Genomic DNA, 18,125 nt, shown 5'->3' with positions numbered 1-18,125 from the left:
CAGCCTGGAAGAGCAATAAAGCAATAGAGTGGTCCCAGGATCCTTGGTTCTTAAAAACCTCAATTTAATGACACTCACTGAGCTCTGCTACTCTGAGAATCTGTTTAACTAATACCTTTCTTGGTCTGAATGTGCCTCTAAGTACGTGCAGGCCAGGCAAGAAGCCTCTGGTTAGGGTTGTCATGATATCTGTCTTTTTCTTCTCTCTGTCTCTATGTGATCAATTGGATCGTGATAGGCAGTCAATCCATGAAGATCGTCATGATGTATACTTGTCTTTCCACCCTTGTATTATCCATAGAGAAACGGTAGCAGGGCATGGTGTGGGAACATAGGCATTCGAGGTTTAGATTTAAATATGTAACAAAGATCCGTGTTAGTCTTCATAGCAGCACAGGTTTTGATACACTTGTATCTTTTCATTAATATCACCTTTTGATAAAATAATTATTTGCACTCGTCTAGAAAATAACCTTAGAAAGGCTGGTTAATTCCATTGTTCATTGAAGTTATAGGCAGAATGTTTCAGGTAGATTCATGGCTCAACAATGATAATTAAATAGTCCAGACCCTGGCAGAAAATGTAGTTTTAAGTATAGAAAAACACTGGGAGCTTACTGGTTTCATCCCATTTTTAATCCCCCAGGGGGTTCCTAAGAGTTGAAGGCTTTGGCAAGACTTGCACGCTTTAATGAAATGTGAATAATCCAGAACACACAAGCATTTGAAGAGCGTATTGCATTTAAAGAACGATGACTGAAATTACATATGTATATAATTACTTCATTTAGGGTTGTAGGTGGTAGTAATAAACCTTTGGCACAATAAGAATGATGTTATAATTAATTACTACTTTTCTTAGGTTGTTAGTGGAACAGACCTGCTCTGTATATACAGTTTGGAGGCGAGCAGAATAGTTATTTGGCATATGATATTCATAAGGAACAGGAAATGGTACATGTCTTTGAGTGAACTCATATGTGTCAGCACATTTTATTATGTAGTCTCATCTAACATAGCTTGAGGGAAGGAGATTATAGTTCAGTGACTCAGAGAAAAAAATACCCTTAAGAAAATTTAAAGAAACTCTCAGTGAATGTTTTTAAACACATGAAGCCACAGAAACCAAGCACTTTATTAAAAAATCAGATTGTATGCAAGTGTGACTTTTCCATTAATGGCCATTCATCTTATTAAAAATTAAAATTTTTAATTAAATTAAAATTAAATTTTTATTAAAAATTTAATTAAAAATTAAAATTTTTAATTAAAATTAAAAATTAAAATTTTCTTTTAAAAAATCTTTTTTTAAAGAAAGTAGCAAGATGTCAGTTATTAAGATAATTAATTTATATATTAACAGACCTCTAGTTATCATACTCTGAGTCAGTAACTTAATCTCAAAACCAAGATTTCTCCATACTGTCTTCGGGGTAATTGTTCACATTTTAAAACAAATACAAAAATCACACTTGAAAAAATGAAATTTCTATTTCTTACTGAAAGTTTTTCTCTCCCTCTCTCCCTCTTTCTCTTGAAAACAAACCCCAAAATGCCTCCTTTGTCCTCACATTCTTCTCCAGCAAGTGCTAGAGGTACATGCCTTCAATTTTTTTCCTCTCATTTGCTTCTGAACTATATCCAATTTGGCCTCTGCCCTATAGTTTCACCCAAATTCATTACCTACAAGATCACCAACACACTCTTCCTTACTAAAACTGACGGTTAGTTACTAGTCCTAGATGCCCTTGACCCATCTGGAACCTTTGAAAATCTTTGCATCTTCTCACGTTTGAAGCAGCCCTCTGCTTCCAGGGCATGACCTCTCCTGGATCTCCCCACACTCCTCCTGTCACTCCATCTCAGTTTCTGGTGGCTTCCTCTGTTTCTCTCTGACTCTGACTATTAAAGTAACCTGAGGTCAGCCCTCCAATCCCTGCTTTTTTCTACCTACCCTCTCTCCTTTTGCTGTGGCTTAGTTATCATGCAAGAGATCCAGCGAGAAAGAAAAGCTTTTCTTCCCGTAGAGCACAAGGCAAAACAGAAGTTCCAAGCCTCTTCCTGGTGCCAAAAAACTCTTTAGTTTATCCCTTCATTTAAACAAGGTGTCTTTAAACATTTATAACTCCTTGCTTAGCAATGACCTGTACGTTTTGTGCCCCTTTCTTTTGTGTGCCATAACTGACTCATAAACCCTTTCATGTTTAGTAAATTATTCAGGGTTAATTTCTTGAAGTCACTTTGTTTTTGTCACTTTATTCTTCTGATGTTGTTTTACTTAATTTGCACAATGATGTAAATCATTTCTAGTCTTTAGTTCAGAACAATTGGCATATTACAACTGGTTACATCAGGCTATCCACATGTATTCCCTAGGCACACAGGAAATTAAACTGATCAAATTTCAAAGTATTTAAATTATTATTGATAGGACTGATACGTAGATTTCTTAAAAAGACAAATATTGATTTTTTTCTTCTTTGTTATTTACAGGACCTTGGACAAAGGATATGAAGATAAAGGAGACATGAATCTGTTTCTCAAATAAATTATTTCTTACGGATATATAGAAAATATGTCTATAAATAACTATAATATGAAATCATCATGAGAAATATAGGTAGTGTTACAAGATTAGAGGAGGAAAGATCAAACTCTTACTGCAGAGTATCAGGGACATCTCCACAAAGATGACATTTAAAAGGAACCTCATGAACCACCCCAAATGTCATCATTTGGAGGAGTCTGGCAGCAACTGTGGAGTAATCCTAGTATCTCTTCCTGTAAGATTTCTCAATTTTATTCCCAAGCTTAAAAAAATACAAAATGTATCTTTCTTTCAATATTAAACATTGCAACAGTTAAGATCCAAATTCCATGATATCATTTTTCTAGAATAAAAAAAATTAAAGAATATTTGAATAATTGAATTTACCTAAGAAGAACCTCAATATATATCTATCTCAACATGTATGACTAGTTACCATCAGTTGTAATTATCATTTTCAAAGCTCAAATTGTCCCATCTTTGGCAAGAGCATTCTTTTTAAATTAGCTCCTGATCCTTTTGATGTGACCTTTTGATGTGTCTTTGATATCTTTGTCACTATCCTATGTGACACCGTGTTCCAAGCTTTCCTTGGACATTTTCTGCTCTAGAATTGGAACTGGTCACTTGTCTAAAAGGCACTCCTTTTATTTAATAGAAAAAGTAATTAAGACCCCTATCTGTGTAGTAAGGACTCTCACTGGTACTAGGCTGGCCATTCTTTTCAGGCCTCCTCAGTGGACTGAACTAAGAATATATGTTGACGATAGATGATAAATAGATAGAGACAGACAGGCACTTTTAAGAGACATTATGCTTCGTGAGGTCTTACTGATACTTCCATTCAAATTTAGGACCACCAGACTTTTTCTATATCATGTTCTATATTACATTCATAACTGCTTTCTTTTACACTGAGAATTCAAATTCTCTAGGGAACATGACATAGTAAAATGTATATAGTCCATAGCATTACTTAAATTTTTCCCACTCTATACACATATTATCAGAAGAATGATATTAACACTTTTAGTATATACACAATTACTGAGAACAGTTTAACATTTTACATATGCTTTCCCAACTTCCCCCAGTTTTTTGCTTGTTTGTTTTTTGCGGTACGCGGGCCTCTCTCACTGCTGTGGCCTCTCCCGTTGCGGAGCACAGGCTCCGGACGCGCAGGCTCAGCGGCCATGGCTCACGGGCCCAGCCGCTCCGCGGCATGTGGGATCTTCCCGGACCGGAGCACGAACCCCGCGTCCCCTGCATCGGCAGGCGGACTCTCAACCACTGCACCACCAGGGACGCCCTCCTCCAGTTTTAATAATTGCTTTATACCTATAATACCTGAGCATATGGTCATTACATACTGTTCTATTTCATGTTTAACCCTTCTTCAATTTTAAGTCTATAAGTAATTCTGTTTAATGTTCTCCATCCTCCTCATGTCGATGCCTTTATAGCCATTTTGGTTGTCTGAAGATCATTCTCCAGTAGATTTCTCTAGAAGGATCAAGGGAACAAAATTTCCTGACTTCCTCCGTGTTGAGAAAACTTCATGTCTTCATACTGGAAGTCAGTTCTGCTGGATTTTACACTGACTCACATTTAAAAAATTTTCTTGAGTATATTGAATATGTTACTCTATTTTTCTTACAAAAAGCACTGCTGTTGAAAGTCTAATGATAATCTAATTTTCTAGTTCATGTACCTTTTTTGTCTTGATACCCAAATGAGTTTTTGTTTATAATAATTTTATTAAGTCCAAAAATTTTAATAGAATATTTCCTGGGTTTGATCATTCTGGATCAAAATTCATAGGTACCCAGCAGGCATCAGTACAAATTTCCATTTTTTTAATGACAGGAAATATTTCTTAAGCTATCATTTTTTCTTTTCTATTTGTTCTTTTTCCATGCTTTGGATTTGTTCAGAAAGTTCTATTGTGTCTCTTTTTTTATCTTCCTTGCCTATCTTCAATAACGAACACTTTTTATTGAATCCTTTTATTGTTTTTTGGTTTTTATAATTGTCCTCTTAATGTAAATTTCACAAGTCATTTTCTATTTATTTACTTGTGTTTCTTCTAATTAAGATGCCATTTATTAAGTAATTTTTCTTTTCTTTTAGTTATTTCTTGAGTTGTATCACCATATTTCTGCTTTACTCTAATTCTCATTTATGTTGCTCTTTCATTTCCAAATGATATAAGGTGGTTTAAAACTCATCTTAAACTTTTCATTTTCTGTGGGGATGTTATTCTTCACCTTATTACCTTTTTGTCTTATAATAAATGTATGGAATTTGACCTTGACAATGATCTGTTACTTATTTTTATGGAAAATAGTTTTTCTGATGTTTTAAGAGGAGGCATGGTTCAGAGACTTTTCTAACTTAAAAGTGCTCTTATTTTCTAAGAATGTTAAAAAAAATACTGTCATGCTTTCTGAAATTTTATGGGTCTCCTAACTCAACGCCACTTTATCTGGTCATTTTCTTTTTTTCTGTCGCTGTCCATACCTTGCTTAATTTTGATTGCACTCAGCAGTTTCTCCTCTGTGTGTAGCTTTGGCCTGGCAGGGAGCCCTGGCTAGTCAGTCCGGGGAGTTTTTAATGGCTAGAAACACCTAGCTTTTTAGTGGTTACTGTGCAGTCATTGTGCTCACCAACAAAGCAAATCTCCTCCTCATTTCAGCTGTTGTTTTCAAGTTGGCCCAGGGTGACATCTATCACTTTCAGGCATGGCAGGTACCTTGTAGCTTCTTTGTTTTCTGCCTCACAGATATGAGTGCCATGCAGGCTTTTGGTCTTCCTAAAAATTAAACCTACTTGTATTTGGGGATCCATAGGAATAACTTGCTGCCTAGTTTTATTGTAAATATTGTCCATGAGTTTTGTTTTTGCTAAATGATTTTAGTTTTGATGTGAAAATTTAAAAAGATTAAGCCATTTGTCAAGAATTCTCCACAGTTAGTATTTCCTTAAATACTTTATTGGGAAAGTTTTTTCTGGATATACAGTGTTCCAAATTGCTAGATACAGAAGTCTTTTTTAGACATTTAAATTTCTTGCAATGAGTGAAATATTAGAATTTATTCTTTGATTTTTTCTGGTTGTTTTATACTTATTTTGTCATTTATTTGAATTTTATTTTTTTATGCTTATCTGCTAATTTGAAATTATGTTTCTCATTTTCTTTTTTAGAAGTAAACAGAAGGATCCATGGATCTTTCCCCACCCCCAAAATTTCTCTTTAATTGCATCTCTGGGCTGGTGGGAAAATGAGGAAAATCTCAGAAGTTCAGAATGGTAAGAAACTACAAACTCATTTCCCCAATATTGCCATACAAAAATACATATAAAATTATATAATTTTTTTGTTTATTTTTTTGCTTTTAAAATTGTAACTCATTGAATAGGCATTCATATAAGGTAAGGAAATTGTTAAATGAACAATGCCCAAAGTTATAATCCTAAAACATTACATGCATGGAAATTCAAAATGGATATTGCAGACTCCTACTGCATCCTCAAAAGGTTTCCACAATTGCCCTGGTCATTATGTTCAAACAGGCAGATGGCAGAAGAAAGCCTAGAGAAAATCTAACTTCTTTTCTATCACCTTGGGTCACATTTTATTTGTGAGAACCAGTACGATGGCCTGAGGCAGACATAAGGGAAATATGGTCCTTGTCCACTCAGCTACTTTCTAGTTAATTACACTATAGAATTAACTAGTCTTAGTTAATTCTATAGTGTATAGTCTTAAATCTCTATCAGGTGTTTTCAGTGACTATCAAAAACTCAAAACACTTACGGACATTTTAATAAGTGTAATTAAAGTGATCATTACTAGGGATAAAAAACACATTAAACCAATATACTGCTCATTTATTTTTCACTTTAATTGATAGCTCAAGATTGCTGAATTGTTTTGTTTTGTTTTTCCTTTGGTTGCACCGGGTCTTACTTGCAACAGGCAGGCTCCCTAGTTGCAGCTCATGGGTTCCTTAGTTGTGGCATGTGAACTCTTAGTTGCGGCAGGCATGTGGGATCTAGTTCCCTGACCAGGGATAGAACCCGGGGCCCCTGCATTGGGAGCACGGAGTCTTAACCACTGCGCCACCAGGGGAGTCCCTGTCTTTCTTTTTTAATCTTAGACTTATTCGAATTAACATGTTTGTCGAAAGAGCTAAAGGACATTAGCCTAGTTGAACTGTCATTGATGTGACATTAGCAGAATGCCTGGCCCCGCCATTTCCTAAATTTGTTTCCTTGGACAAGTTATTTAATCTCTTTGCTTCTTTTTATTTAGGTATAAAATAGAGATATAAATTATACCTGACAGAGTAATAGAGAGGATTAAATAAATTATGATTTATAATACACACAAAATAGAGCGGCACATAGAAAGTCCACCTGTTGTTGTTTTATTATTTTTATTATTATATATTCTCTAATTATCTATAAAATTGAATGTTAGCAATTAGTTGAGATAGCATTTACAAAATATTTTGAAAATAACATATTCCCATGCAGATGCAAAATATTATCCCCCAAAATGCTATTTAGCTTTGGCAAACACCCCGAATTTCCCATTTAATCACACTTTCTGCCCGGATTCTTTTAATTGGTAACTAGTGGATGTTCCTGTCCTAATAAATATATTTTAAACTAGGTTCTATCCCCTATAGGCATGAAATAGTGTGAGCCTGTTTCTTCTTACAGATCTCACTAAACACATGGATCTGGTTAAGTCCCAGGGTGAAAGAAGGGCGGAAAGCACTATTATACAACCTGCATATTTCCCCTGTGGACAATCTATGGAGAGAATGATATAAGCCATCCTTTGAAATAGTCCATGTGGTACATAATAACCCTGTGGTATCTCAAAACAGGATTTCTTTAGTCATTTACATGATAGTTTTGAGAGACATACATCTTGTGAAGCTAAAGCCCAACTGTATTAAGTCATCAAAGATAACCACTCCTGAGGGGAGGCACAGCTGATTGGTTAAATTCTACATGAGGACACAACCTGAAGGAACAGATCCATATAACATTTGTCATAATTTATACCCAATCCTGACAAACTGCTTTAAAAGAAAATCAAAATAGGTATAATAAGATAGCTGCCAAATTGAGGAGTCCACGTGCATCACCCTAGTGGGGTGCTAAGTGGCTTACAGATTGAGTATCTATGGAAAACAAAGAAGCTTTTTTATAATCCTCCAGGAAGTTTAGGCCATCAAATATTGTATTATTGTCTCCAATTATATATGAAGAAAAGTCAGGAATTGCAGATGTGTGGGATGCATGAATTTCCACATTTAATAAGAAATCATGTAAATGTCTAAAATATCGTTCTCAGTAAAAGCTATTATCTTTGGAATGCCATTCATATCACATGCTTCTCTTTAGTGCCTTCTAAATATGTGTTCCCTCTAGAGTTGGCTTGGTTTGAGTGTATGTTCTCCCAGTTGCCTATTTCTTATCAAAGAATTTAGAACTTAATAGATAGCACACTTCTGGACCAGACCAGTTCCCTTTCTCTCACTATATGGAGGAAGAATCTGCAGTTCAGAGAGGTTAATTAGCAAGTGTTTAAAAATAATGCCTTAACATACTGTGCTCAAAAGCTATCTTGTTGAATGCATGAATGAATTAATGTCACCCAATCAGTGGAAACACTGGCAAGACACAGATTTTTGTTCTTGACCCTTTTTCTCTTGGTTAAAGACTTAATGCTCAGGCTCCAGCCTTTTGTGGTGATGTAATATGTGCTAAATAAATAGAGGTGTAAAGTCATTGTAAGTGAACAATGATTTGCATAACTTGGTTCATGCTGTCAGCACGAATTGTAGAGACATAATTTTACTGCTGAGTTTTCTGTATTTTATATTCCCCCTCCATGGTAAGCAATGAGGTTTATGGTTGTTATTTCATTTGAACTTTGAAAGAACTTTGCAAGAGATAGAACAGCTTTTATTATGAGAAAACTGATAGTCTGGTGTTACAAAACCTGGTAGGAATTTGTGGATGCATTCACATATAGCCCTAAATAATTTCTTTTTCTCTTCTATTCTTTAGAAAGTCAGAACAATGTTTTATGTACAAATATATTACACTTGTATGTGTGTACTTAAGATGGGGACAGTGAGAATGTGCGACTCTCCCTCTTTTATCGTAAGCTATTTTGCCACTAAGATTCCATATGTCTAGATATGTTTATAGGCGTCTTCCAGGAGCTTATTTATGAGCACTCTACAAAGCTCACCAGGACATATGATAATTCATGGGAAGACAGAAACACTATTGATAATGAAAGCTTTAAAAAAGATAGTTCCCTTTGCTAAAAGCATAAAGGCAATATATTTGTTCAGCTGATCTCCAGTGACCTGTGTCTCAGTGCTTTGGAGAAAATTTACTGGAGGAAAAAGAAACAACAAAACAAAAACCAAAATTTAAAATAACAATTTTTCCTCCCAACAAACAATAGTCCAGGAACAAATGACTTCACTGGTCAATTCTACCAAAACTTTAAAAGAGAATTAATACCAACCCTTCTCAAACTCTTCCAAAAAATAGAAGACAAGGAAAAACTTCCAAACTCATTTTACAAGGCCAGCATAACCCTGATACAAAAACAAGACAAGGATACTATAAGAAAAGAAAATTACAGGCCAATATCTTTTTTTTTAGGCCAATATCTTTGTTACTGTTACTTTTTTATATCATGATACTATGTACAGAAAACCCTGAAGACGCCACCAAAAAATTGTTACAACTAATAAACGGATTCAGTAAAGTCACAGGATACAAAGTCAATATACAGAAATCTATGGCATTTCTATACATTAATGTTGAACTATCAGAAAGAATAATTGAGAAGACAATCCCATATACAAATACATCATAAAGAATAAAATAACTTAGCAAAATTTAACCAAAGAGGTGAAAGACCTGGACACTGAAACCGTAAAACACTATGAAAGAAATTGAAGATGACACAAATAAATGCAAAGAAATTTCATGCTCATGGGATGGAAAGATTAATACTGTTAAAACGTCCATACTACCCAAGGCCATCTATAGATTCAATGCGATCCGTAAATGTGCATAGTGTCAATGGCACATTTCACACAACGCAAGTATATAATTCTAATATTTGTATACAGCCACACACACACACATATAAAAACAAAAAAATAAATAGCCTAAGTAATCTTGAGAGAGAACAATAAAGCTAGAAATATCATGCTCTCTGATGTCAAACTATACGACAAAGTTACATTAATTAAAGTACTGTGATGCTATGTTAAGTAAAAAATATTATAGAACAATATGAATAGTATGGTTCTATTTGAGGAAGGTATCATAAAATACATATGTAAGCAAAATTAAGAAAATAAAAATCATTGACTTGTTAATATTTTGTTATAGCTTCTAAAGTTGGTACAAGGAATGTGGGCTATTTAAAATAAAACAAAGAAAAACACAAAACAAAACCAACAAAAAATAATTAAAACAGTGTGATACTGGCATGAAAAAAGACACATAGATGAATGGAACACAATCTAGAGACCATACATAAACCCACACATACATGGATAATAAATTTATGATGAAAAGCCAAGAATATACAATGGAGAAAGAGTCTTTTCAATAAATGGTTCTGGGAAAACTGGACAGCCACATGCAAAAGAATAAAATTTGACCACTATCTTATGCCATGTGCAAAAATTAAACTAGATTAAAGACTTGAATGTAAGACCTGAAACCATAAAATTCCTAGAAGAAAATGTACTTGGTAACCTCACTGACACTGGTATTAGAAGGCTTTTGTGGATCTGACTCCAAAGGCAAGGGTAACAAAATCAAAAATAAATAAGTGGGACTATATCAAAGTAAAAAGCCTCTGTACAGCAAAGGAAACCATCATCAAAATGGAAATGCAACCTACTAAATGGGAGAAAATATTTGCAAGTCATGTATCTATTAAGAGGTTAATATACAAAATAAATAAAAAACTAATAAAACTCAATATTAAAAATCCAACAATCTGATTTTAAAATGGGTAGAGGATCTGAATAGACATTTTTCCAAAGAAAACATACAAATGGCCAACAGGTAGGTAAAAGGTACTCAATACTGCTAATCAAGGAAATGCAAATCAAAACCACAATGAGGTATCACCTCACATCTGTTAGAATGGCTACCATCAAAAGGACAAGAGATAATATATACTGGTGAGAATGTAGAAGATGTGCACTGTTTGTTAATGGGAATGTAAATTGACGCAGCCAGAGTGGAAAACAGTATGTAGAATCTTAAAAAAATTTAAGAACAAAACCACCGTACGACCTAGCTATTCCATTTCTATTTATCTGAAGAAGACAAAAACACTAATTCAAAAAGATAAATGCACCCCTGTGTTCATTACAGCATTATTTGCAATAGCCAATATATGGAAACAACCTAAGTACATTGATGGTTGAATGGACAAAGAAGATGTGACATTTTATATGTGTATACACACACATACATACTGTATATACACGTACATATACATATATACATATATACATATATATATATATATATATATACACACACACAAACACAATGGAATACTACTCCGCCATAAAAAAATGAAATCCTGCTGTTTGTGACATCATGGAGGGACCTTGAAGATAGTATGTTAGGTGAAATAAGTCAGCTGGAGAAAGACAAATAAATACTGCATGATTTTACTCATATGTGGAATCTAAAACAACAGCAACGATAAAATCAACTAATAAATAAAATAAAACAAAAACAAATTCATAGATACAGAGAACAAAGTAGTGGTTACCAGAGGGTAAGGGAGTTGAGGGGGGCAAAATAGGTCAGGGGGGTTAACTGTATGTTATGGATGCTAACTATACTTACTGTGCTGATCTTTTCATAGGATAGTATACACATGTCAAAGCATTAAGTTGTATACTTGAAACTAACATTGTTATATGTCAAGGATATCTCAATTTTAAAAAAGAAAAAAATAATAATTGAAACAAAAAATAATTATTTTGTTACCCAATGTCTTCCTGAGGAAAAAAAAATTCTTTCCCTTTTAGGAGGCACCGACTATGGTAGCAGGTGACCTGGAGGCATCAGAACTGGTGATAGCATTGCTATCAGGAGTCACTGGAAGCATCCAGGGTTTACTCATGAGCTAATGGGAAATACTAGGGTACTGTAACAGCAGATTGGAGGTGTCTTGACAGGAAACAGGGAGGCACTTTTCTTGGCTTTGGGATCGGGGTAGTGCATGCTTTGCCACCACTCAAGGAGACAAGCTCAGAGCACACCTGGAGGCTATTTTCAGGACACACGGAAACTGGTGCAGGGCCTCCTGCACCCCCCTCGCCCGCCAAGGTCAGCAGTCCCTGAACCTGGCAGCTGTCTATGCCAGTAATGAGATGAACATGAGTGATGTCAAGGTCTATAGCTCTCACTATGAAGAGATGCTGGCCCAGAACACAGCTGCATTGCACCTAGCGATCTACAGTGCTGCACATGACATCCTGATTGAGCAGTACAAATGCTCAGAAGGGATTCAGAAGTATGACTACAACCTCTAGTTTGCCTTTGGGGACTCCACTATGACATTCAGAAGAGTATTCAGATGAAGAATGATGCCTTCCATTATATGCAACTGGGGAATGCCTCGAGGGTCCTCCAACTCTGCAGGAAGAGGAAGTGAGCCACCTGTTTGGGGGCACCCAGCATACCCCCTGTACCAGGTGGACAGCGAAGTTCCCTCCATCATACATTTCATGGACATCTTCTACTGCCAGAGAGGTCACTGTTCTGCATGGTAGACCACTTCCTGGCTCATGATCTGGAGTTTGACCAAGTATACCAATACAAGGATGCGGTGGAGGTCATTCAAGATGCCACACAAGACATGACCTCATATACCAGCGGATTGAGTGGGGACCTAGAGAAGTACATCCCAAAAGTGAAGTAAATATTGCTATCCTGAGCCACCTGGTGGCCCATGGGAAACAGCTGTCCCTCATCACCAACAGTCCCTTCAGCTTCGTAGACATGGAGATGTATCATATGGTGGGTCTTGATTGGTCAACCCTTCAATGAGGTTATCCTCCAAGTGCACAAGTCCAGCTTTTTTCACCAACCAGCACAGTATTGCAGAAAACTCAATCAAAAGGGCTTAGTCCAGTGGGACCATATCACCCACCTGGAAAAGACAGGATCCTTCCACAGGGAAGCCTGTTGGACTTCCTGGTCTGATGGAATGGGATGGCCTCTGCATGCTTTACTTTGGAGAACACCTCAACAGTAACCTGGAAGATTTCATGCCCCAGGACGACTGGTGCAGTGATGCCATCATGCCCAAGCTGGAATACGAGATCCACATCATCAACACAACACAGAACAGGACCTGTGCTCACAGACCCTGAAGTTGCACTCATGGGACTGCTGGAGCGTAGGTAGACCTTCCAGGAGGTGAAGTCCAGGCAGGTGCTGTGTGCCTGGAAGAAGGAACAGGAGGAGCCGACTTGCATCACCTAGGTCCTATTCAATGCTCAGTTTGGGAACATCTTCCACACCTGCCAAAACCTCACCTTCTTCTCAGGGCATCTCTTGTGTGTATCTGACCTTGGCATGGCCTCCCTAGGTTAAGTGCTCAACCACTGAATGGCCTTTACCTCATACAGGCCCTACTCACCCCTGCAGCATGAAGCAACCTGCTGGATGGACCAACTCTGCACCTGCTACAGGAAGATGCCTTTCCTTGGCAACGTGGGCACATGTGCCGAGGGCACCTCTATTGTCAAGGAAAGGCCCCTGCCCTTCCTGCCCCGCCCACACTGCCTGTCTAAACAAGCAGTAAAAGTGGTCTCCTGCTTGTAAAAAAACAACAAAAACAAACACAAAGGCCCCAGAATTATACTGCACAGCAATCAGAAAGGCTAAAAGAGCCAAGCTACCAAGTGTTGGCAAGGATATGGAGAAACTGGAACTCTCCCACGTTAGGAGTGTAAGTTTTATATCCATGTTGAAAGATTGTTTGGCAGTGCCTACGAAGGTTAATACACATAATCCCTGTTACCTAGATTTCCAATTTTAATGGAGACTCGAGAGAAATATATATATGTGATTACCAAAAACTGTGTATACGAAACTGTATAGCAGCATTGTTCATACTAACCTTGACTGAAAATAACCCCAAATCCATCAATAGTAGAATTGGATAAAAGAACTGTGGCATATTCATTCAACGGAATAATTTCCAATAATAAAATTAAACTAACTAGTGTTAAGTGCAACAACATAAAAGAATCTCACCCACAAAATGTAGCACAACAGATGTCAAATATAAAAAAAATATGGCTCTTATGATTCCATTTATATAAAAGTTTAAACTGACGAAACTAATCTAATAGTACTGGGAATCTAGATGGGATTGGGGGAGGAGGTCGTCTAAGTGACTGGAAGAAGGTATTATAAGTCCTTCTGGGTGTTGGTGTTACTCTATTTCTTGACTTGTCCATTTATGTGTGTATGTTACAGATAAGTTACTGGAAAGCAAGTAAGCCTGAGTATCTCCATTAAGACGAATATCTGATTGGCAACTTCTATAGGTCTCCTTAATCACACTCCACAATATCTTTTAGTGAAGCTTGAAAATATAAAAAAGTTGGGTTCAATCCCTGTTTCCAAAAAAAAAAAAAACCCCCAAAAAACCAAGAAGCACTGATAGCTGTGACTATGCTGGAAATGAGTTTTTAAAACTCTAAGCTCTTTCCAGCCGTAAGCTATGAGCCCTCTCATAGCTTTAAATAATCTGGAAGAATTCTTGTATCCACTGGTGAATGCACTGATTCTTATTATTTCCCCCCAAGTAAATCTAAAATCAACATCATGAACCTTGTCTGCCAAGTCAAAATGTGTAGCTTAAACCACTTTTATACAGAAAGGAAAAAAGCATTTAAGTTTCCCACATCCCTACAACTTCCCCGTAAGAGGGACCCGTCAAATAGCTGTGTCCTTCAAGGAGCGATCATCTGGTTGGAGATGCCACGGCTCAGGATTTCATGAGGTGACTCCCTCAGGGATAATTACCCTAACTTTACATTTTCTCATGTAACATGACAATTAAAGCTATTTATTACTAGGCTTCTTTCCTGGCAATAGCACCGTTTTTAGACGTGTTCTCAAACTCCCGAACTGACAACATGGAAATGTAGGCTCGTTTATCTTTCTTATTTGTTTCCAAGTCCCACTAAGTGTTTCCCTTATCTGATTCAGACTTTGGAAAGCATCGTTCAAAATTCTATGACTCCTCACTTTCATTAATACTGGAAAATGTACTAAGTGTACATTTAGTGAACAGGAGCTAGCAATGAATGCTGGCGCGTGCACATACACATATAGGCATACAGTACTGCGACATGATTCTAACAGCTTTTTAAGTGTTGGAGGTGGGCAGAAAGAGGTACTTGTGAGTTTCATGAATCTACTCCTGCCTGGAACAGTCCTATCACCGGGACCTATGTGTCCAGAATACGAGCTGACACACCTTATAAGGTGATTCACCTTATTTCAGTTCTCCTATCCTTGCTCATCATTGTAATCCGAGTGCCTTATTAGGCTCTCAGGAGGACTTCCTTGGGGGAGACAGAGGTGTCATAAATTATAGCACTGCCTCTATCATTTCCTGTGAGAGCCTTTTCCTCATCCTGGAGAACAGAGGACCTTCTTGTTTTCAAAAATCCAATAAATACGTGTGCCCACAGGAAGGCCCATAAAGACCTGAACCTTAAAGCTCTCAGGCTCATTTAGAAACTGCTCACACAGGAAGTTTAAAAGCAGGAACCACATCCTCGTCCTTGGTTCACCTATCCCCTATAAAAACACGAGCTGCGGTGCCAGTTTCAAAGCTGGGCAATTGTAGCTGACCCTGGAGGGCATGGTACTTTTTAGTACAATAAGCTGGTTTCTTTTCACATTCAAGACGGGTGGAAGGAGAGTTTGTTACAGCCAGATAAAAAGTAATCCTTTGGCTCTAATTCAGACGGATTTGCAAAGTATGATTTTCTTGGAAGAAAAATGAATCCCTTAACTGTTTTCGCCTGCCATCACAACAGCCCTAACAGTTGCCTAATTTTCCATCTGCATATTATTTGGAAACGGTAAAAGTTAGGGTAATATAATGTGCAGATGAGTGAAAACAGAATTTGTTTGCTTTCCTTCTTGCCTCCATACAGGGTTTTCTGATGTGTAAGTCATAGAATCTGCTCACTTGGTGTGTAAGCTGTGTTTCGATGTGAGTTCCAGTGTGCGCTTTAGACTCGAGCTGCTGAGGAAATTTTAGGAATGTATTACAGGTAAAACACCAGGAGACAGCACTGATGTGAGAGAAAGTGAATGACAGCTTGTTAGCTATTCTGTCTGAACAGTTAAAGTCTTTTACTCTTTCAGTGAGTGAATGGGGGAGAATCCTCTGCTTCTGTCAGTTTAGGTTACAGTAAGAAAAGAAGATAATTATCTGTCAGCTGTTTTCAGCCCCTCAAGAACTTGGAAGGCGATGGAGCGAAAAGGTAGGATTCTCCGTCCAGTATCTGACTCTTCAACTAGATCTGCTCTTCTCTTCTCTCTTGTACATACCGAAAGTATAACTTTCATGTATAGCAATGGTTATCTTTTTAAAAAGTTTGAAACCATGACTGGTATTGCACCAACTAAAATCACAGTGCAAGCAGAAAAGGTGGCGTCAACAAGTTTTAGACTTTTAAAAAAAATACTGACCTCAGAATATGAGGGCAAACTCCGTACACAGCACCCCCTCTAATTAAGTGAATGCCATCCATGGAAGGGAAATATCCATCAGCATAATACAATCCCCAAGCTTAGCTGCAGACACAGTTATGATTCATCTGAAATTCAGTCTTGGACGTGGCAATTTACCTGATGTGACACATAATGCCAAACGAGGAGAACAGAAGTTGAATTCTATTCATGTATTTGTAGCTCACTGTTTATGGCCAAAATAATATAATTGGCATTTTGGATAATAATCAGTGCTAGATATTTGATAAATTATTTTCTTAAACTCTTATAAATGATTATTCTCTTAGTGTCTCCTAGGAAGATTACTAAATAATACAGGAAAGAGGTGAACTGAATTGTCCAAGGTAGGAAAATAGAATTCCATTGAGTAAAAACTTATCTGGTAATCTCACTCTGTTGTACTCCCTTAATCAGCATTGAATTTCAGGATTATTTTTCTTTTAGCTTTGGATATAGCCTGTTATAATCAGAAAAATCATGTGCCAAGTGTTCTGCTGCCTGTTTGAAAACTTCACTTATGAGAAAACCCTTCTGGCTTCCTGGAAATGGAGCCTGGCATTTCACTATTGCTGCAAAGTCTTCAGCAGTTCATGTGTGGTGTTGCATATGCACGCTGTGTACTCAGCCTGTATTAGTAAGCAGTACTAGGGTAAGAGGCATAATTACTGTATACAAACTAGCATGATTGGCACAGACTCATTTGTTGTCTCTAATTTGAGGAAAGGTGATTTTGACTTGAGAAGTAACTGGAGATTACAAAGCACTGGCGATAACTGTATTTTAGCTGAAAAGTGGGCAATTTATTCATCCTTAATTTACTCAGATACTCCTGATTTTCTTTACTTTTTTTTTCTAAGGAGCCCAGTAGAATTTTTTTTTTTTTCTGGTGGATCCAGTTAGTCTTGCAATTCTGTGAAAGCAATCTAAACTTATTGGCTACATTATGAGAGCAGGAGAGAATAACACCTCCTTGTCCCAACTTTCTACTCCAGTCTTTTATCCTTTTACAGATATGCCAAGTCACTGGGGAGACATGGTGGTCTCTAAGGCAGCATTCTGGAGCCAGGAGTGCCTCCGAGAATGTAATCAACAGTTAGATCTAAGGTTACATGAGTTCTGGCTCATCAGCCTGATGCATCAATGTGTGAAAGCTATTTCTTGTGCTTGGCTTTAGAGAATATGGATAAATTCTAAGTAGCTTCTCTTTTTTCAAATCTGTATGTTTAACATTAAAACAGCTGATATTATACCCAGAGAGTAACTCCATCATCAATGATCTTACAATTTCACATCTTAAAAATAACATATTCTATATTACTTAAGCATTTTCTAATAATGCAGTTGTAATCAGGTATTATTTCTGTCAAGGAGTTGAACTTGGCTGAAGCAAACAAGTGTAATTATGTATCCAAATATCTCATGAGATTATCTCGTATTCAGAAGTTCTTAGCCTGAGGTAGAAGGATATAATTCAGTGAGTTCAAAGAGACTTCTAAAATTAAAAAAAAATGAGGCATATTTATTACATATTTTCAGTGTCTTTTTTGCTAAAAACCCCATGGCTTTTATCAGAATTTTTCCCCAAAACTGCTAAGCAATCAGTGCTAAGCACCACTGATTTTATGATTTTGTTATTATGATTAGTAGTAATAGTACTAACGTAGTATTTTGCTGATGACTCAAAACTGAAATTTGTAAAACAGATTCAGAAATAACC

Source organism: Delphinus delphis, chromosome 9 (assembly GCF_949987515.2).
Source record: "Delphinus delphis chromosome 9, mDelDel1.2, whole genome shotgun sequence".
Classification (NCBI taxonomy): Eukaryota; Metazoa; Chordata; class Mammalia; order Artiodactyla; family Delphinidae; genus Delphinus; species Delphinus delphis.
The sequence above is the reverse complement of the archived record's forward strand: the minus strand, read 5'-3'. Positions refer to the sequence as shown.